We start from the raw sequence: 18,180 nt of genomic DNA on the forward strand, positions 1-18,180 counted from the left end.
CGAGAGAAACAGAACAGAATAGAACAGCAGAAGCCCTGAGCGCCAGCGTGCCGCCGCCTGGAGCGTGGCACTCCTCCGCCCCCCGGCCGCCAGCCAGCCCCCGCCTGCACCTCACAGCCGACTGCCCCGCCAGAGGCTCCCCCGCCGCCGCCTTACCTGCTTGCTCCAGATACACCTGGGAGCCGCGCTGCAAATACAGGTGAGTCTCCCTCTGCCTCCCCCCTATGCCCTTTGGGATGCAGGAGCAGGCGAGCGGCGGTGAAAGCCGAGCATGACCGTCTGCAGCACAGCTGTCTGCTCCGCCAGCCTCCCTCTCCCGCCGTCTGTCTGCGCGAGGACGCGGAAACGCTCCCCCCCCCGCCCCGACTTCTGTTTTTTCTATTTTTGAGGCGGGAGGGGAAGCGGAGCACTCGTTCCGTGCCTCGAATTTCCTGTGTGAGCCTCTCGCATCTTCCCCTCCGCTCGAGCTAGCCTGCCTCTCAGGACTTCCTCCTCACCCGGCCAGACGACTGAGAACCCCCCCGCCCCTCCGGCCTCCCTGCCTCGTGCTGCTGCTCGCTCTGGCACCTGGTCAGCAGCTGGGAGAACCTGTTCCCCAGCTGGCGGGAGGCGGGCGCTCCTCTGGAGCCCAGCCAGCGCCTGTCTGCCAACCGGGGGTGTTGGGAGGGGAAAACACCTGTCCCTGATGCACCAGGGCCTTTGCACTTCCTTAAACAGAGCCGCAGGCCAGCCCTGCAGCGACAGTTCCACAAATGAACGGGAGCAGGCCTCCGGGAGCAGCCTACTCAGGTGTCCCTGGAGTGCGCCAGCTACGCGAGAGGCCTGGCTCAGGCCTGGCACGCTACAGCTGTACAGCTCCGGGCCGCTCTCATGATCCCCATTAGCCCGACGGGGCGCCTGAGCAGTGAAGTGACTTGCCCAGCATTATGCAGTGAGTCAGTGGCAGAGAGGGAGTGGTGGCCACGTTTCCTGAGTCCTCCTCCAAGGGGCAGTCTTGCTCCCTGTCTCACGGCATGTACGGCCGCAACACCCCCCCAGTCTGCCTTGAAAGGGCACCAGGCTTGAGGCTGGGCTCCCTGTGGTGAGCCTTGCCCTGGTTTGCTTCACAGGGAAGAAACTCGGCAGAAAACTCCCTCGGGCTGGCGTGGAGCCCGGTGGCCAGAAAACTCCATCTGCGGCTCTCCCCACGTGCTGCAGCCCCTCTCGGGAAACCCTCAACCTCGCTCAGTGGCAGCTAGGGAAACGTAGCGCCTCGCAGCCAGGGGTCTTCGCCGCGCTCCCTCGACGCGGAGCCCCAGCAAGCCCTGGCGACTCCCTCCGTCGGATGACTCGGGAGTGGTTATTGCTGAAGAGCGGCACCGGGGCGCCCGCGCTCCCGCTAGTTCACCGTCACTGGTATTCCCCGAGGAACGCGTGAGCGCAGATTTCGAAATCCCGGGCTGGGTCATGTGGACGCTCCGCCCGGGAGGATGGGGGGGTTATTTCGAAATACAACCCTTGTGAAGACCAGGGCTCAGACCCCTTCCTGGTCTACTGCCGTCGCTGACCGCCCCCCGGCGGATGGCTGGGGGAGAGGGGCAGTATCATCTGCTGGGTTGATAGAGTTGGGATTTGTCCTGCCTCGGGCAGGGGGCTGGACTTGGTGACCTCCTGGGAGTCTCTGATTCTACGATAGCGGGTACCACGGTCCTTCACCGGCAGGAGCCCAGGCTGGACGCTGTGTCCGGCAGTGCTACCCTGCTAGCGGGGCCACCGGGGCTGCCTCGCCCGGCCAGTGCGGGAACGGAGGCGGCTCTGTGCGATTCCCATGCCCAGGGAACTGGGCTGACATGACTCCTGCAGGCTGGCTGGGAGCTCCATTAGCAGACCCCCCAACCTCCTCTCTAAGGCTGCAGCCGCCTGTAGCGGGCCTCCCGGCCGGGTTTGCACTGGACAACAAGAGACGATTGGTTTTTTTACCTTGGTTTCTGATGCTTCGGTGACGTCTCCGGCAGGAGCTGGGCGTGGGTGATGCTCCTAAATCACTTCATCAGCTGGCAGAAATCTGCGGGGCGAAGGAGGACAGAGCATCACGGGAGGCTTCTGACACGGAGCTGGGGGGCTGTTTACTCTAGCGGCCCCAGTGGGCATTCGTTGGTTGCTGTGTGGGCTGTGGGTGACCCCTACTGGCCTCTGTCTGTAAGCACGGCCCAGCGGGGGTCGCCCTGAGGGCCCTCATGTCAGGTAGTCCATGGCCCGACCGGTTCTCACCTGAGGAGGAAAGGGGCTGAACAAAGGGAGGGGGTGGCTTGGAGAAGGGAAGTCTTGGCTGGGAAAACATGAAGAGAAGAGACTAAGCTGAGTTCTGAGGGGTCAGGGGCCTGTGGACCCCACCCCAAGGGGTCTGAGGCAGCCTGGCCCTGACTCCTGTAACCACATCACGTCTGTGCTGGGCTGTATCCTGGAGAAGCAATAAGCCCTCTCTGTTCTACTGGCTGGCGGAGTCTCATCTTGCTGCGGACGGGGGTGCAGGATTGGGGGGTACCCGACACGCCGCCTCAGCTTCCCGATTGCATTCGCCATCATGAGCGAAGCAGCCCCCTCTAAAGGCCCCGACCTTGGTCTGTCGTGCAGGGAGCTCAGCCAAGGTCTGTGCAAAGCTCTCCAGACAAGTCAGGAGCGGGTCACGTGGAGGAAGATAGTAGGGGAACGCCAATTAGAAATCTGCCAATTCGAAATCCAGGCTGCGTCGTGGCGGTTTGCCCAAGTCGTGGCTTCATTGGGCAGGTCTTTCATTTGTACAGGTTGAACCTCTCGGGTCCGGCACCCTCGGGACCTGCCTGGTTCTGAACCGGAGTATTTTCCAGACCCCGGGAGCTGGGGTCTAGCTATTGTCTAGTGGCATTGCCAGCACTAAGCCGTGGAAGAGGACATTTCGGGGGAAATTTGAGTGAAATCACAGCACAGAACACTGAGAGCCAGCACTGGGGGCTGCAAACAAACTTGATGGGACCCCAGGAAACAGTGCCACACCCATGAAAAGTGGGCGTCCGGCTAACTCAAATAGCTCCGGACGACGGATGCTTCTGGACCAGCGAGTTCTGGACTAGAGAGGTTCAATCCGTGCTCTGGCTCCTCCAGTTCAGATCAGCTTCTTGGCCATGCCTCCGGGCACGATGACCGTGTCTGAAAATGACCTTCCTGTCAGAGGCCTGTGACTCAAAGGGGTGACCCTGCGGTTAAGAGCTTAGCTGCTTTGGGTTGGGGCAAGTCTTTCCGCAGGAACGAAATCCAGGATGCAGGGCGGACGATGGCGCACCAGTGATGGATTTTGTGTCTTTCACAGGCCAGCTTAACTACCAGATTCCTCCTCCTCCCATCGGGACCGTCCCCGTCACTCCCGCCAGGAACTCCTGGCTGGGACCCCATGCCTTCCTACTCCCCAGGGCAGCACGGCCCGTCCGTGATGGGGAGGGCTCGGCGCTAGAGAACCAGAATTCCGAGCGGGAGAGCAAGTTGCAGTAAAGACGCTTTGTCTGCCTGGTTTCCATGCCGGTGCTGAGCTCTCACGTCACTATGGCAACAGCGAAAATCTCTTCTTAAGACAGCCTCCCCCCCGCCCCATAGCGAGTGCATAAGGGGGCCCCTTGCTCCTCCAGCAGTCAAGAGCCACAAGAGGCAGCTGCCCGAGCTGTTGGCATTTTCAGAGGCCTTTCTCCTCACGCCAGGCCGGGGGTCGCTGCAGTCCAAGCCGTCTCTCTCTCCCCCAGGGCCGCTTCCTATCAGCCATCTCGGTTGCAAGAGGCGCATGGAAAGGCCTCGGTTACCATGCGCCCGGAGAGCAGTCGAGCAATAGTAACCGATGGCTGCCACTCTGCGGGGATGAAGAACCGCCTTCTGCAAGGTGCCCCAACCGCCTGCCCAGAGGCCCCTTCAACATCTTGCCACCTGGTACGCTGGAAGTTTGCTGCATCCGACGCTGACTCTAAAAAAGGGGCAACGGCTGTTCTGGCCTCGCAGTCTGACCCTGAGTTAGAGGCTGGAATGGAGCAGTGACGAGGCATGGACTTTCCTCTTCGCACCGATCGGTTGCTGCCAGAGGATCTGTCTGGTCTCCGGACAGCACAGCAAACCGGCCGGTTCAGCTCGGGACCTTGGCAATTAATAAAGGATAGTGGCCGCCCTGACCAAGAGAAGGGGCTGGGGGGAGGGAGAGCTCAGTGGTTTGAGCATTACCCTGATAAACCCAGGGCTGGGGGCAGGGCCGGCCCACAACATTTTGGCACCGGAGGCGGGGAGCTCAAATGACGCCCCCAGGCCGCCTCGCTTGGGCCAAAACTTGGCAAGGTCTCAATTCTGCCTCCTCCCTGTTCTGCTTCTCTCATGGCCCTGCTCTGCTGCCTACATCTGCACCAGCAGCAGACACACTATTCTACACGCTGGGTCTTAGTGGCGCCCCCCACAGTCTGGCACCTGAGGCCAACCCCAGTTGTGAGTTCAATCCCTGAGGAGGCTATTTAGGGATCTGGGGTAAATCTGTCAGGGATGGTGCTTGGTCCTGCCATGAGGGCAGGGAACTGGACTCAATGGCCTCTCAAGGTCCCTTCCAGTCCTATGAGATAGGTTTATCTCTATTAAAAACAAAAAAAGTGATCGGTTGTCAGGAGCGGGCTATGCATGCTCCTAGGCACATTACCATTGCTACACCGGCACCCCTGTGCCCCAAGAAAGCAGCTGGAACATTGGGCCAGTCTGCAAGGGGAGGTGCAAAACTTTCCTTAGTTTTGGGTCAGGTGGGTTCAAAGCTTCCGAGGACCCTTCTGTGGTTTAAGTTTGAATCTGCCCACAAAGCCCCATGGGAAATGCAGTCAAAGCCATCCCTTCCAAGAGAAACCACGCGCCAGGGCTGAGTTTTGAACAGAGCCCGTTCATGGCGCTATGACAGTAGCAGCCCTTACCAGCCAACAGCTGGTGGCATGAAAGTTGCGAAAACATCCTGTTCTGAATACAACCCTCTTGCTGAGCCTGCAGACAGAGTGAGTCATGACTTGAGGAGTTGTGAACCGGCTCCATTCATCTCCTCCCAGCGGCAGATTGATCGTTTGGCAGAAACCTCCAGCCACACTGGGATTGTGGGTGGGACTTGGCTAGGGTTGGAATTGCGAGCAGGACTGTCTTCTACTCTGAGTCTTCTCCCATGATTTCCTCCTCAAACCCTAACTTTGCCCAGCCTTGGCAAACCGAACAGAACGTTAGGTTTGAAACCTCGCTATGAACATATGGCAGAGTTTGGCTCATTGGGTAATGAATTTAAAATACCCTTTTTCTTCTGTTTTGTCTTAAAATCATAGAATACTGGAACTGGAAGAGACCTCGGGAGGTCATCAAGTCCCATCCTCTCACGGCACGGCCAAGCACCTAGATCCCAACGCGGTGTCCGTGGGCACCATGGCACCCACCGGGGCATTTATGTGCACCCACCTAGTGACCAGGGCTGGCCCAAGCCATTCTTGAGCCCCGGGCGCATGTGCAGCCCCCGTCCCTGGGTGCCCGGCAGCCCCAAAAAGGTTGGGGACCACTGACCTAGACCATCCCTGACAGGTGTCTGTCTAACCTGCTTTTAAATATCTCCAGTGATAGAGATTCACAACCCCCCTAGGCAACTTATTCCAGTGTTTAACCACCCTGACAGGCAGGAAGCTTTTCCTAATGTCCAACCAGGGGCGGCCCGTGAGCCTAGGCAGACTCTGCAGTTGCGTAGGGCGCTGCCAGCCCGGGCGCCCGATGATGATGTCATGGCCATTGACAGCCGTGCAGGCGGGGGCACCGATCGCACCTTCCACCTGGGGCGCCAGCTGCCACAGCCGGCCTCGGGCCGCTCCTGTGTCCAACCTAAACCTCCTTCTATTTATTTGTACCATTCCAAGTTGTCAGGGAGGATTCTACACAATCTGACCCTAAGAACGGCTCTACTGGATTAGGCTAATGGTCCAGATAGCTCAGGCTACATCTACATTGCAGGCTTCTTGCGCAAGAAGCTTTTTGCGGAAGAGATCGAAAAAGCGCTGTGCTTTTGCATGAGAGAGCGTCCACACTGCATGGCCGCTCTCTCGAAAGAAAGCGTTGATAGCTATCCACAGAATGGCCACCAGGGCACCTGTGCTTTTTCCTCTTTTGTGTTTTTGAGCAAAAAAACCCTGTTCCCGTCCCCACACACCTTTCTGCGCAAGATCTCTTGCGCAAAGAGGAGTTATTCCTCATAGAAGGAGAAATACCTACACCGGAAACCCCTCTGTTTTTCATTTGACTTGTGCGAAAGTGCGCTTGAGGTGTGGACGCTCCGCTTGAGTGATCCATCCCGTTGCTTGTTCCCAGCTTCTAGCAAACAGACTAGGAAGACTTCAGAACATGGTTTTGTACCCCTGCCCACTCCGGCTAATAGCCATTGATGGACCTATTCTTGATGAACCTATCTAGTTCTTTTTTGATCCTTATTATAGTCTTGGCCTTCACAACATTCTCTGGCAAGGAGTTCCACAGGTATGGGTACGGATGTCACTGTTCGCCCCTTGAAAACAAGGCTGCTCCCTGCTCTTTTCCTAAAGGAAATTTCCCAGTCCTGGGGAGTACACGAGCACAGGACTACCAATTCCTCATTCTTCCACAGCTCGGAGGGGAGCAAAGTCTTTCAGACTCCTCTGCACCCCCCAGCGTTTCTAAAGGAAAAAGTACAAACAGATGGAGAAAGAAGAGCTAAACTAGGGATCTTTGCCATCCCATCACACAGAGCAAACAGCTGGTGGCGACGCTTGTACGCTTCTGATCTTCAGCAACACTTTGTCAAATCTGAGGCAGAAATACACTTTGCAAAATGTCAGTCAGAAGCTCAGGCACACAGTAAGAGCTGTTCCAAACCATCAAACCTCTCCAGAGATCTGGTCTGCCACTAGCCACAAACCATCAGGTAATGTGACCCTCCCGGCAACACGTCCCGTTTGGTTTTAAGGGCCTGTGTGTCACCAGATGAATAACCCCCCGGTGAGCCCGAAAGCCAGGACAACCAAACCGTACCACACTCCCCCTTCTGGGCATGTGGGGAAAAAAGCCCCCCCCCCCAATCGAGAGGCAAAAGACAGCCGCTGGCTGCAGAAGGCCGGGTGGAATTGTGGTGGAGGTGCTAGCCTCGTTTCCTAGCCCTGTCACCACCTCCTTTTTTACCTCAGCATCTTAGTTCCCCAGCTGCAAAATCAGGGCTGCCATATTGCCTCTCTCTCACCCTTCCTCTCCCTGGATTGTACATTGGGGGACGAGGGGGAGGACAGGGACTATCTCATGGACGTGTTTGTGCAGCACCTACCATGAGCTCACATGCAGCCCCTGGGTGCTATTACAATGCAAATAATGTTGATAATGCTCCCTCTTTTCAGGTCGGAAAAGCTCAAGACGCTTAAGTTCGCAGGCTCCATTGTGAAGCTTGTGACTTAAACTGCAGCCGGCAGCCATGCTCCCCTTCCCAGCAGTTTTACTCCCCCCCCCCCCCCGCCTTCTCCATTACTTGTCCTTTTGCTAAGTTTTCAGTTTTCATATTAGGAGAGGAAATCCAACACCTATGGGAGTAGCTGCAGCTTCTTCCCTCATGGAAAGCAATAGGGCTATAAACTATCAGCACGACCAGACTTATTTTCCCTACAATTGTTTTATTTCTTATAAAATCAATTAAAAAAAAGTTCTGTGTTTTTACAGCAGCTAGGACGACAGAGCCTGGGATGCCCATGTGCTACAACACTGTGTAGCACTGAGCACTTGTGTTGCAACTTCTTTACTTAGTGCTGGTAAAAAATACGCCATTTATTTTTTGTGGGAATCATTTTTAAAAATATGTCAGGTTGTTTAATTCTGTGTACTTTTTCTGACAAAAACCCAGAACTGGGAACTGGAAAATATTTTTGGGAACTGGAAAATGCTCTTGAAAACGTTTGTTTATTTTTTAAAATTAGTTTTTAGTAGAAATGCTCAGGCTGTGTCTAGACTACACAGTTCTTCCGGGAAAAGATACGCAAATTGAAACCGCAATGTGCATATCTTTTTCTTCTTTTCTTGGAAGAGGCTTTTCCAACATTTGGCCTGTCTATACTGGGCCAAATGTCAGGAAAAAACCCTTTTTTGGAACATCCCTTCTTCCTCATAAAACGAGGTTTATAGGGATGCCAAAAAACCCGTGTCTACTCTTCTGAAAAAAAATTCAGAAGAGCAGACGTGTTCCTTGGATGCAGCAGAGTTTTTCCAGGATATCGTATCCCGGAAAAACAGTGCAGTCTAGACATACCCTCAGTTTCTGAAACGAAACTGTTTTACTGAAAACCTATTTTTTTTTCTGAAAATTGGCCATTTAGAGAACATAAACCAGAAAAGTTTCTGTTTTTCCTTTGACAACTTTGACCAAAATGAAATTTTCTGCAAAAATATTGGAGCAGAAAAGCTGGTTTTTGTCCTAAAACTGTTTCAACAAAAAAGTCAACTCACTCTAATCCTGGTGTGTCCTGATCACAACCGATGTGGAATGCGGCAACTCCTATGGAAATGAACGGGACTCGCACATTGTTACCATCTCTCTTGACCACGCTTTGCAAGAGCAAATTGCAAAATGCAGGTATCACATAAGCGCCCTGTCATGCTCGGTGCACAGGAGAAACCGTTTCAGCTCAGTTGCTGTCTACACCTTCCCCTGCATTTGATCCCATTGCTTCCTGAGCGTGACGCCTCTTTTATAAAGGTCACTGCCTCCCCAGGCTCAGTTCCACTCTGAGAAATGGCTCTGTGGGAGCAGCGCTGTGGAATCCGAGTGGAATTTCTCGGCAATTCCTTAGCAGAGTTATTGAGAGCACGAGAACGGCCAGACTGGGCCAGACCAGGTGCCCCAGAGGGAACGAACAGAACAGGGAATCCTCACGGGATCCCTCCCGTCGCCCAGTCCCAGTTTCTTCAGCTTGCAGATTGCAAAGATATTTCTTTTTTTAGCTGCCCGCCCTGCCAACTCCCGCTGGAGCCTGAAAGCCAAGCTGGGTTCTCTCGGGGTGGGTGTATCACCGCCAGTAAGAATCGCACGGCCACTGGGACGAGCTTAACCATTCCCCGGGTGAGCCGGAATCCGCTCCTCGTCCAGGGGTTTGCAGTGGAAGCTCGTGCCAAAGGATGCTGATTCTTTGTGGCTTTCCAGATGAGTGTTTCCAGGCGCAGGGTCTCCAGGGAGGCCGGCGTGTCCCCCAGAAAATGGCATTTGGCCAGGAGGAAACCGACGAAGAATCTGACATCAGAGCTGGCTTCGGAACGTGGCCTAAGCACCAGCCAGCGTAAGGTCGCTCTCGTATTCTGTGTTCATTAGTGTGTGTTGCAGGAGAACTCCAGGGCCTGGGACACTGCACAGCCACAGAACACACAGACTGTCTCTGCCCCAAAGAGCGGGGAGCAGTGGGTGGAGACAGACAGGAGCACAAGCGAACCAGCCTTCTCCTAGGCAGGCTCCCCTAGTGCTGTATTGACTTGAACGGGAGCAACATCTCCCTGCATAGCCCCCAGCCTGCTCGCTGCAAACGGGGATGGGTCAGGGATGCGCTGGCGGGAGCCTGGGTTAAAATTCCACCACTGGGCTTGTGTGGGGAATACACCCGGCCGCCCCCAGCCCTAGCTCCCCCCACCCCCGATCTGGATCCCTCGTCCCTGCAGAACAGACGTGCCCCTCAGGCGGCAGTGCTGGCCTACGAATGGAGCAAGCCGCCCCAGGCAGGAGGGAAGAGCGGGGAGAGGGGGGAGGAGGCACTCCCCCGGGGAACAACACTTGGTATGTTCAGCAAAAACACACAGGATGTGGCTCCAAGTTGCCCTGAGTCAAATTCTGCTCTCAGCGACACTGGTGCGAATGGGCTGACTTCAGCAGCATGGCCTCAGGCGGGCGTAGCCGAGGGTAGAGCAAAGCCCTCCCCTCACACCTTCCCCAGAGCTGCTTCCTCATTCATTCATTCTTGCACGCCCGGGGAAGCGGTGAAGGACGCGCCGGCCCCGAGGCAGCGGTTTCTGACTTTCATCCGAGCCACAACGTTGCCCTCACTCACAGCTCCGCGGTGCATGTCTGAGGCGGGTTGCTCAGGCTGAATGGACGTGGCAGAAACCCCAAAGGGAAAGGGCTTGGGGGCGATCATGCCGTTCGCACCTGGCTCGCCGTGGGGAACAGCTCGCGCCGGCCTCAGGTCGAGTCCCAAGGCAGCTGCTCCTCAAGCCGAGCGCCCCCCTCGGTAGACCTCTCCGCGGGCTGCACAAGAAGGGAGCCCTTCACCTTCACCCTTCAAAAGCTGCTCCTGGAAAAAAAGCTCTTACTGCAGATCCTCCTTCGCCTCCGCGCCCCGACCCCTCCTCTCTCCCCGACGAGGTGACGCGAGGCTCTGCTGGTAGAGGGGCCGTGCCCGGATTGTGTGCCGGGGGCTTGCCTTAGTTCCAGCCTCTGGCTCCGTATCCAAACCGCTCTCGCACAATGGAGCCCGGCTTCATTTGGCCTGGGTGCCTCGTGGGGCTGTGGTGTGGCTGGAGGAGTAAACGAGGACTTGCCAAAACCTTGCAGACGAGGCAAGTGGCTCATTCTTCCGGACACTGCCATGGGGAGAAGGGCCTCGTCTCTCCCTGTGGTCCGGTAACCGCCTGATGCAGCGTCCCTCAGCGCCGCCTGTTCCGATGCTGCTGCAATGGGGGCAGAGTGACTCCCCAGGGCCAGCGCCTCAACAGGTGTAAATGGGTGTAGCTCCGTGGCGGATCAGCCAGTTTACTCCAGGTGAGGCTCTGGCCCCAGGTGTTCCATGGCGCTGTAAGAGCCACGACGAGACGGATGTTTCCCAATCCCGGCGGTTCCTGGGCACCGTTCCGAAATACAAGGGGATCACTCAGGCTGCGCCTCAGTGCTTGTCTCCATACGACACTCTGCATTAATCTCCTTGGAGCCTGATTTTTGCCCCGCAGCCTGGGCAGAAGGCTGGTGGCACCACATTGCATCCTTCCCGCTCGAGAACAAGGGCAAAAGCCCTTCCCGGCACTTCTCTGGCTCGTCTCCAGCCACGTTATCCCAGGCAGACCGACTGCCCGTGGAAACAAGAGCGGTCCCGTAGCACCGTGGAGACTAACAACTATCCTGAGTGTTCGTGGGCGCGACTGCTTCTTCAGATGCCAAATACGGAGCCAGGGGTCAGGCCCACGAACGCTCAGGACACTATTTATATATTTCGGTTAGTCTTTCCGGTGCCACAGGACCATTAGTGTTTTGTAAGTTCCTTTAGTTGCAGACTAACACGGCTCTCCCCCCACCCCCGCTCCGTGGCTTCCCTCAGTCCTCTGCCTTCCGAATGGCATCCCACGGTGAGGGCCGTGTCGTGGGGCAGAGTATGAATGGAGACGCCTATTCCCGGGTCATCTCTCTCGCCTGGTTTTTGGTCTCAGCCGCTCACGGCTTCTTCCCTGCTCTGCCATGAAGAGGTTTCTGGGAGCCCGCGCCGTCAGCCCTTGCCCGGGTGCTGTGGCCTGCCGAACAAGAAGCCCCACGGCCATCCCGCCACCGCTCCCAGTCTTGCGCGTCTCCGCGGCCCCGTGAGCAGCTCTCCCCACGGCGGGCGGCTTTCCGGCAAGAGGCGCTTTCAAAGGCGTTGGCGTGCACCCGGCTGCCCTGGCGACGGGGCGCTCGGAAAGCCACTACGCTAGTTGAACAGGCGCCGGCCCAGTGGCGGCGCTGCGGGAGGTTGTGAATGGCGGGGCCCTTCTCGTGCGCTCTTGTGGCTGGCAGGCCGGCCGAAGGAATCCCTGTGGCGGCTGCCGATGTTTTGGGCTGACTGGGGCAGCCGTCCCACTTGAGGGCCCTGGACCGTAGACCGGGGTGAGCAATAATTTTATGGGGGAGCCACTTAATGAATTTTGCTATGTGGTCATGGGCCGACTCCACCCTGGAAGGGGCGTGGCCTGGGAGGCAGGGGCGTGGCCTGGGAGGCAGGGGCGTGGCCTGAGAGGAAGGAGTGTGGCCCAGGAGTAAGGGGAGTGGCCTGGGAGGAAGGGGGCATGGCCTTGGAGGAAGGGGTGTGGCCTGGGAGGCAGGGGCGTGGCCTGGGAGGAAGGAGTGTGGCCCAGGAGTAAGGGGTGTGGCCTGAGAAGAAGGGGCGTGGCTAGGGACTCGCTTCTCCCCAGGGTTGTCTGGGGCTGGAGGCTTTGAATGACAAACATAGCAAAGGGCTCGCCGCTCCAGGCCCCACCCCAGGCTCTGGCCCCTGCCAGGGTAAGGCTGCGACCGGGAGCCCTGAGCCATTTAAACGGGATCCTGCTGCCCATTTAAACGGGATCCTAGAAAGCGGCCAGATGCAGTCGGCGGGCCGGATCCGGCCCAGCGCTGCCGCGGACAGCCTGGGGCAGCTCCCCTCCACTGCCGGGCTGCGTCTGGAAGAGCGATTCTGTGACCGAAGAGCCGCCGGCGTTTTCCAGAGTGAGGTCAAATCGAACGGACTTTGGGTTTGTTCCCTGGCCCCCGAGCCACCATCCGCCGCCGCGCGAACCCCGCCCCGTCAGAGACAATCGCACCGGCCAGGTGCCACCACCGCCCCTGCCAGCACTTCCGTCCCCGTGCCTGTGAACTCCGGTCCCTCCCCGCACACCACAACTGCCCTCAGTTACGGAACGACCGGCGCCGGCCCCCAGAGGAAGGGCCCTCTGCCCTGTGTGAAGACAGCCCGGCTGCCTGGACGCAGGCGCCCAACGGACAGAGGATGCTTCAGTGGCGAAGCAGCGCGGCTGGGGAGGAAATATCCCGGCCAGCGTTTTCACAGCGGGGTCCCGTCCGTCAGACCCCTCCCGCTGGGTGTCGTCACCGCCTGGATTTTCAGAGGTGTGGGGCACTTCCAGAGGGAGCAGCCAGTGTCCTGCACTGCTGAAAATCAAGCCCTGGGTTTCAGGACTTGAGTCTGGGGTTAGTGCTGTAAACGGACACTCCCTGTTTGGAGGACAGACAAGGTAGCCCACGACTAGAGTTTGGGGAACAACAACAGGCAATTTACACACAGGTGCATGTGATTCACCATAAGCAGCACAGCTGAAGTGGGTCTATACAAGGCATTTTAGTGAGACCCGGACAGAGGCTCCGTGGACGAGTTCTTTGTACAGGGGATGGGTCATGTGGAACTAAGTTTTGGCACCAGCGTTCCCTGTAAGCTGTGCACGTGTGCGACTACTCTGGAGAGATTCACATGCCACCCAGCTGAGCACCCACCGCTCGGTTTTTTACTTTCCAATGGTGGTGCACATTCACACATGCCTGGGTGCACATCAGTATTATTCCACACACGAATGGAAAAGGTTAGAGGGAACATTGTTGGGCACCCAAGTTTGAGAAGGCCGGTGCTCTCAGTCCCTGTCTTTTCGTGCCCGAGGGGCGGCGCTTTGGTGAGAGAGACTTTTAGCAGAGCACTAAATTGCTCCATGGCCCTCCACGGTGTTTGGCTCCAAAGGTTCCAGTTCCAAGGGAACTGGCCTGTAGCACTCGAGTCGTCTGATTCCGATCAGGTCCCTAGCTGAGACCAGGCCCTAGCACGGCCAGCCTCACCCCAGCCGGCAGTCTTGGGCCAGCCTTTTGCTTTTGCTTTCTGAGTGGTAGACACTATCGAAACAAACCACAAAAAAAAAAAAATAGCTGTGAGGTCTCTGTGTTGAAAGGGCTGCAAGTGGACGCTAGAAAAAGAGCCCAGGATGTCCCGGGTGGTTGAAAACATGATGCACTTTGTACTCCACCCCGCCTGACCGATTCTAATCCTGGTAATTTCCGAGATCCTGCCAGGCGTGAGCGTTCACCCTTCAGCCTTCAGACTGCGCACGAGAGGCCAGGGTGATGGGTGCATCATGGAAACATGACTATCTGATGGGGGGGGTGGAAGTTTTCTGTTGCTCTTTCCGGTTTTGGCTTCTTTTCTTCCTCTATCTTTTCCCTTCTGTGCCTTCCTTGCATCTCTCTGAGTTGCAGTTCCCGGGGCTCTTAAAGCAGCTTCCTTGCTAGTGCACTTTTAATTACAGGGCTCTGAGTTGCCAACCAAAGTGGTGCTTCTCTCCAGCTCCTGCCATACATCAGAACGTATGGGTTCGTGAATCCCTCTGCCAAGCAAGCCAGATTCCCCTAGTTGTGCGTGGTTATGACACCCTGCCAGCTGCCTCTTTCCCTGGTGTGGGCTCTGCATCTTCTGGTGATGCCCCTCACCCCTTCCAATACAGGGGGGTGGCTGAGTACCCCCTGGGGTTGAGAGGTGCCTGGATGGTTGGATCTAGGGGGAGGACTTTAGGTTTTTCCCAGTTCAAGCACCGACTCCTACTGTTTTACATCTTCAGCCAAATGGGTCATTTTTCTGCTGAGCGGGTCGGCCCTCCGTCTGTGGTTGGTTCCTCCGGCTGCAGCAGATTTCAGGGCAGCCAACCAGGTGAAGAGCAAACTCTGCTCCGGAGCTTCCTGATCTCCCCAGCCCATTGTCCGAGTTATGAGCCCAGCTCCAAACCGTCTTGCCTCACAGACGTTCCAACCTCCTGCCCTGCGGGGCTAATGCAGCAGCGGGCAGCCTGGGGCCCATCGGGGTCTCTGTGGGGCCCACGAGATGTTTTGTTACCGTTGCCACGCGCAGGGTTGCTGGATTCAGGTGGTTTTTCCCCGCCTGGTGTGACTGGCACGCACGGAAAGCCAGGGCGTGTGAAGGGAGGTGCGGGCAGATTGCACCCACCACGAACTGTGAGAGCTGGGCGCGCCCCCTGCAGCCCATCCCAGTGTTGCTGCGAAGCAATTGGCACCTCCTGCAAATTCTAGATGCGCCCGTGCCGGGAGCAAACGGCCCTGTCCTGAGAGGCCGCCTTGGTTAGGACGATCTTGCCGCCGCTGAGATGGAGGAGGGCCGTACATGCGGCCCACTCGCTAATCGCTGGGCTGATGGGAAAGCAGAAGATGAGATGACCCCAGTGGTCCTCTGGGAGCAGCTACCCTGGCTTCAGAACAACAGCAGCGGGTCCAGCTCCCGCTGCTGCTCACTGAGGCTCACAGCCTCAAAGGCATTTAGGGGCACAGCCCTCCGCGGAGTTAGGCCCCAGAAGAGCCGGTTGCCCCTGTGGCCCCTTGCTACGCAGCCTCCGTATGCCCAGGGTCAGAGTCAAGCTCCTGGCTTTCATCAGAAACGCGCACTGTGGCATGGGCCTTCCCTACCGAGCAGAACATCTGTCGCTCACAGACCACATCCTCCCCTGACAGCTTTGTTTCACAGCCTCGGCGAAGCTGCAGACCCCGAGCACTGAACACAGCAGACCGAGGGCGGGGCTGTCTTGTGTGCCGGTCTGAGGCTGTGGGAACTCCCTCGGGAGAGGTGAGAAATGACCACAGATCTCTCTGCTCTCAGGGTGCAGAGCAAAGCGGGCTGCTGGGACCGAGCCTTCGCCCAGCGCCCCGCCCAGAACCGTTTCTGAGCTTTGCCAGCTGCCCCGGGAGCAGGGAAGCTGTTCACGCACGCACATGTTGCACAGATGCTGTGGGGATGAACGTGGTCTGAACTGGCAGACAGCTGACACCAGATGGCTGTTGTGCTCCCCCTTGTCTGCTTGTTGGGACCACCAGTTGTCTCTCCTCTTCAGTTATCTGTGCTTTGGGGTAAGGCCTGTCCTGTCCTTATCTGCATGTACAGCGCCTTGCACAGTGGGGCCCTCTCCCTGGACGTGTTCCCACAATACACAGGAGAAAACGTGGCGATCGCTTTCACTTCCTGCAGTGCTGGGCTGTATTTGAACGTGCAACATAGAAGGCAAAGTCTCCATGTTCCTCTCCCGGCCCCTGAGCCATCCGGTTCCTCCTTTGAGGGTCCTTTTTGTCCATCCCCGCACAGCAATTCAGAACCATGATCCTGTGCCTGAGGTTACCATGACAAACGTGGTATTTTCCAGTCTGCAGCTTGCTACGGAGGTAAAACCAGCTGAAAAAGAACAGCCGTCTCTCTGTCAAATGAGAAGCGCGGCTATTCAGAAGCGCTAAATGAATGTGAACCTTAAAGCTCCAAGAGGCCTTTTTGTTAAATCGATCCTCCACAGGCCCTGTAAAGTGTCTGACACTCCTCATTAAACCGTACGGCGCCAGCTGAGGCTGCGCGTTCCGTCCCTCCCAGGGCCCGGCCCTAAGCCTTCTGTTTGGAGCTGCAGGGGTGGGGAGGGCGTTACCCGAGCTTTTCTTCAGTCCCCGAGCCAGTGGCGGGGGCTCAGCGCCTGCAGAACAAACATGTTTGGCCCCCTAAAGTGACAGAAGAAGCCCTGAGCGTAAATCCAGGATTAGCGAAACGGGAGAGCCAGGCAGCTTGGCTCCAAGGGGGGAGGCAGGTGCTTGGTCTGCGGGATGGCTCGGAGGGCAGGCAAGGGTGTGACAGGACCACATTTGGATTGTTTCTGGTTCAAAGAAAGGCCACCCCCAAATCGCTTCATCCAGACGGGCAGAAACCAGGGACGACTCCCCGACCCCGTCTGCTCCCCGCGCTGCTGACACCTAAGGGACGACTCCCCGACCCCGAGATTTCCCCGCGCTGCTGACACCCAAGGGACGACTCCCCGACCCCAAGATTTCCCCGCGCTGCTGACACCCAAGGGACGACTCCCTGACCCCGAGATTTCCCCGCGCTGCTGACACCCAAGGGACGACTCCCCGACCCCGAGATTTCCCCGCGCTGCTGACACCCAAGGGACGACTCCCCGACCCCGAGATTTCCCCGCGCTGCTGACACCCAAGTGAATTCCCCATCGGCCTGGCACCGGGGACTTGCAGGGATTTTGCTGCTCTCGGGGCAGGTCTGGGCCGCTGCTTTCTGCCCAAGTAGCCGTTGAGAGAGGCAGGCGTAAGTCCCTGCTCACAAAGCCAACCTGCTCTCTTGCCCACCAGGCTTGGGCCTACGTTAGGCCAGGTGGTTTGGGCGCGGCCCTTCTCTCCTCTTCCCATCCCAACGGGGCCAGCTTTTCATGGCCGCAACCAGAGTTGAATACTAGCACGGAATAATGTATCAGCCATCTTCAGCCTCCATCCGAAGGCAATTCCCTCCTACGCCTCTTCCAATGGACTTGTTTTCTGGAGCAAATACAAACCAGTCCGAATTCCAGCTTCTCTGGGCTTGGTAAAACTGGCCACATGGGTTTGTTTCCCTTCTGTGGTTGGAGCGGCAAGTGCATGGTTCTGTAGGAGAGACGTAACAGCCCATTTAAAAAGTTAACCGGTTGAATGTTAAGTTTAACCAGTTAACCAGGATCCTGCGGGCGGGGGGCCCGCTGGTTAACTGCTTACCCAGTAAGCATGACCCCGTGAGGATGATGCTTAGCGGGGAAGTGGTGAACCCTTTACATCCCTATTCCGTGCGCGTGCAAATTTAAAGTTTGCCGTCTGCAGGTGCTCGGGCACATGGCTCTGAATGCCTGTTCCATGGGCCATTTGTGGCCAGCAAAATATAAATGTTTAAGAGGAGCAAACGCCGCGGAAGCAAATCCCTTGAAAGGTTCAGACGAGCATCCGTGGAAACAAGCATCAGCAAGGTCTCTTTCCCTGTAAGAGACGCCCGGGTCTTTGTGGGATGGAGGGAATTGCTGGTTTGCACTGGACTGGGCTGCTGCCATCTGCTGTCTCTTGGTGGGTAAGACACCATGACCTGAGTGGCCCTTTCTGGCCTTAAAACTGGTTCTCAACTCGTTTCAGTCCACGGACCACCAGGCCAATCAAAAAATTTTCGTGGACCACCTCCTTTAGAGACATGCTAAGAAAGCAACCGCTCAGCACGACGGCGGCAGCTACACTGATGCTCAGAGCCTCAGACGGAAGCTACTGGCAACACAACGCGGTGGCGTCCTAGGTGACGCTATGGATGACACGACACGTGCTTGTGAACACAGTGTAAAACAGCCTAAAGGCAGCACCTGCCCACGCTGTGTGACTTTGGACAATGTTCCTGTGGATCACTGAAAAAGTCACCATGGACCCCCAGTTGAGAACCACAGCCTGAGAAGCTACAATTCTTTTCAGCACTTTTTCCTCGTGGTTTACTTGTTTCCTGCCTGTTAGTCTCCGTGCTTGCATGTGCCCCTCACCATTGCCTCTGGGCGCCAGCAACTGGGCGGGTGCTCGGAAGGTGCGGTGAGAAGGAA

The 18,180-nt window shown here is 57.1% G+C and overlaps 1 protein-coding gene across 7 annotated transcripts in view; it reads right to left on the bottom strand.

Moving 5' to 3' along the window:
• LOC102445639 (CYFIP-related Rac1 interactor A-like) overlaps positions 1-18,180 on the bottom strand; it is a 38,696-nt gene that overhangs the window by 13,814 nt on the left and 6,702 nt on the right. For 4 of the 7 annotated variants that reach the window (XM_075909013.1, XM_075909015.1, XM_075909017.1 and 1 more), the window contains exon 2: positions 1,960-2,044. The gene's annotated coding sequence lies outside the window, so the exon portion shown is untranslated. Of the gene's footprint in view, positions 1-156; positions 291-1,959; positions 2,045-18,180 lie in introns of those variants that run through there. The other 3 variants (XM_075909012.1, XM_075909016.1, XM_075909011.1) reach the window with 3 other exon arrangements.

Source organism: Pelodiscus sinensis, chromosome 25, assembly GCF_049634645.1.
Source record: "Pelodiscus sinensis isolate JC-2024 chromosome 25, ASM4963464v1, whole genome shotgun sequence".
Taxonomy (NCBI): Eukaryota; Metazoa; Chordata; order Testudines; family Trionychidae; genus Pelodiscus; species Pelodiscus sinensis.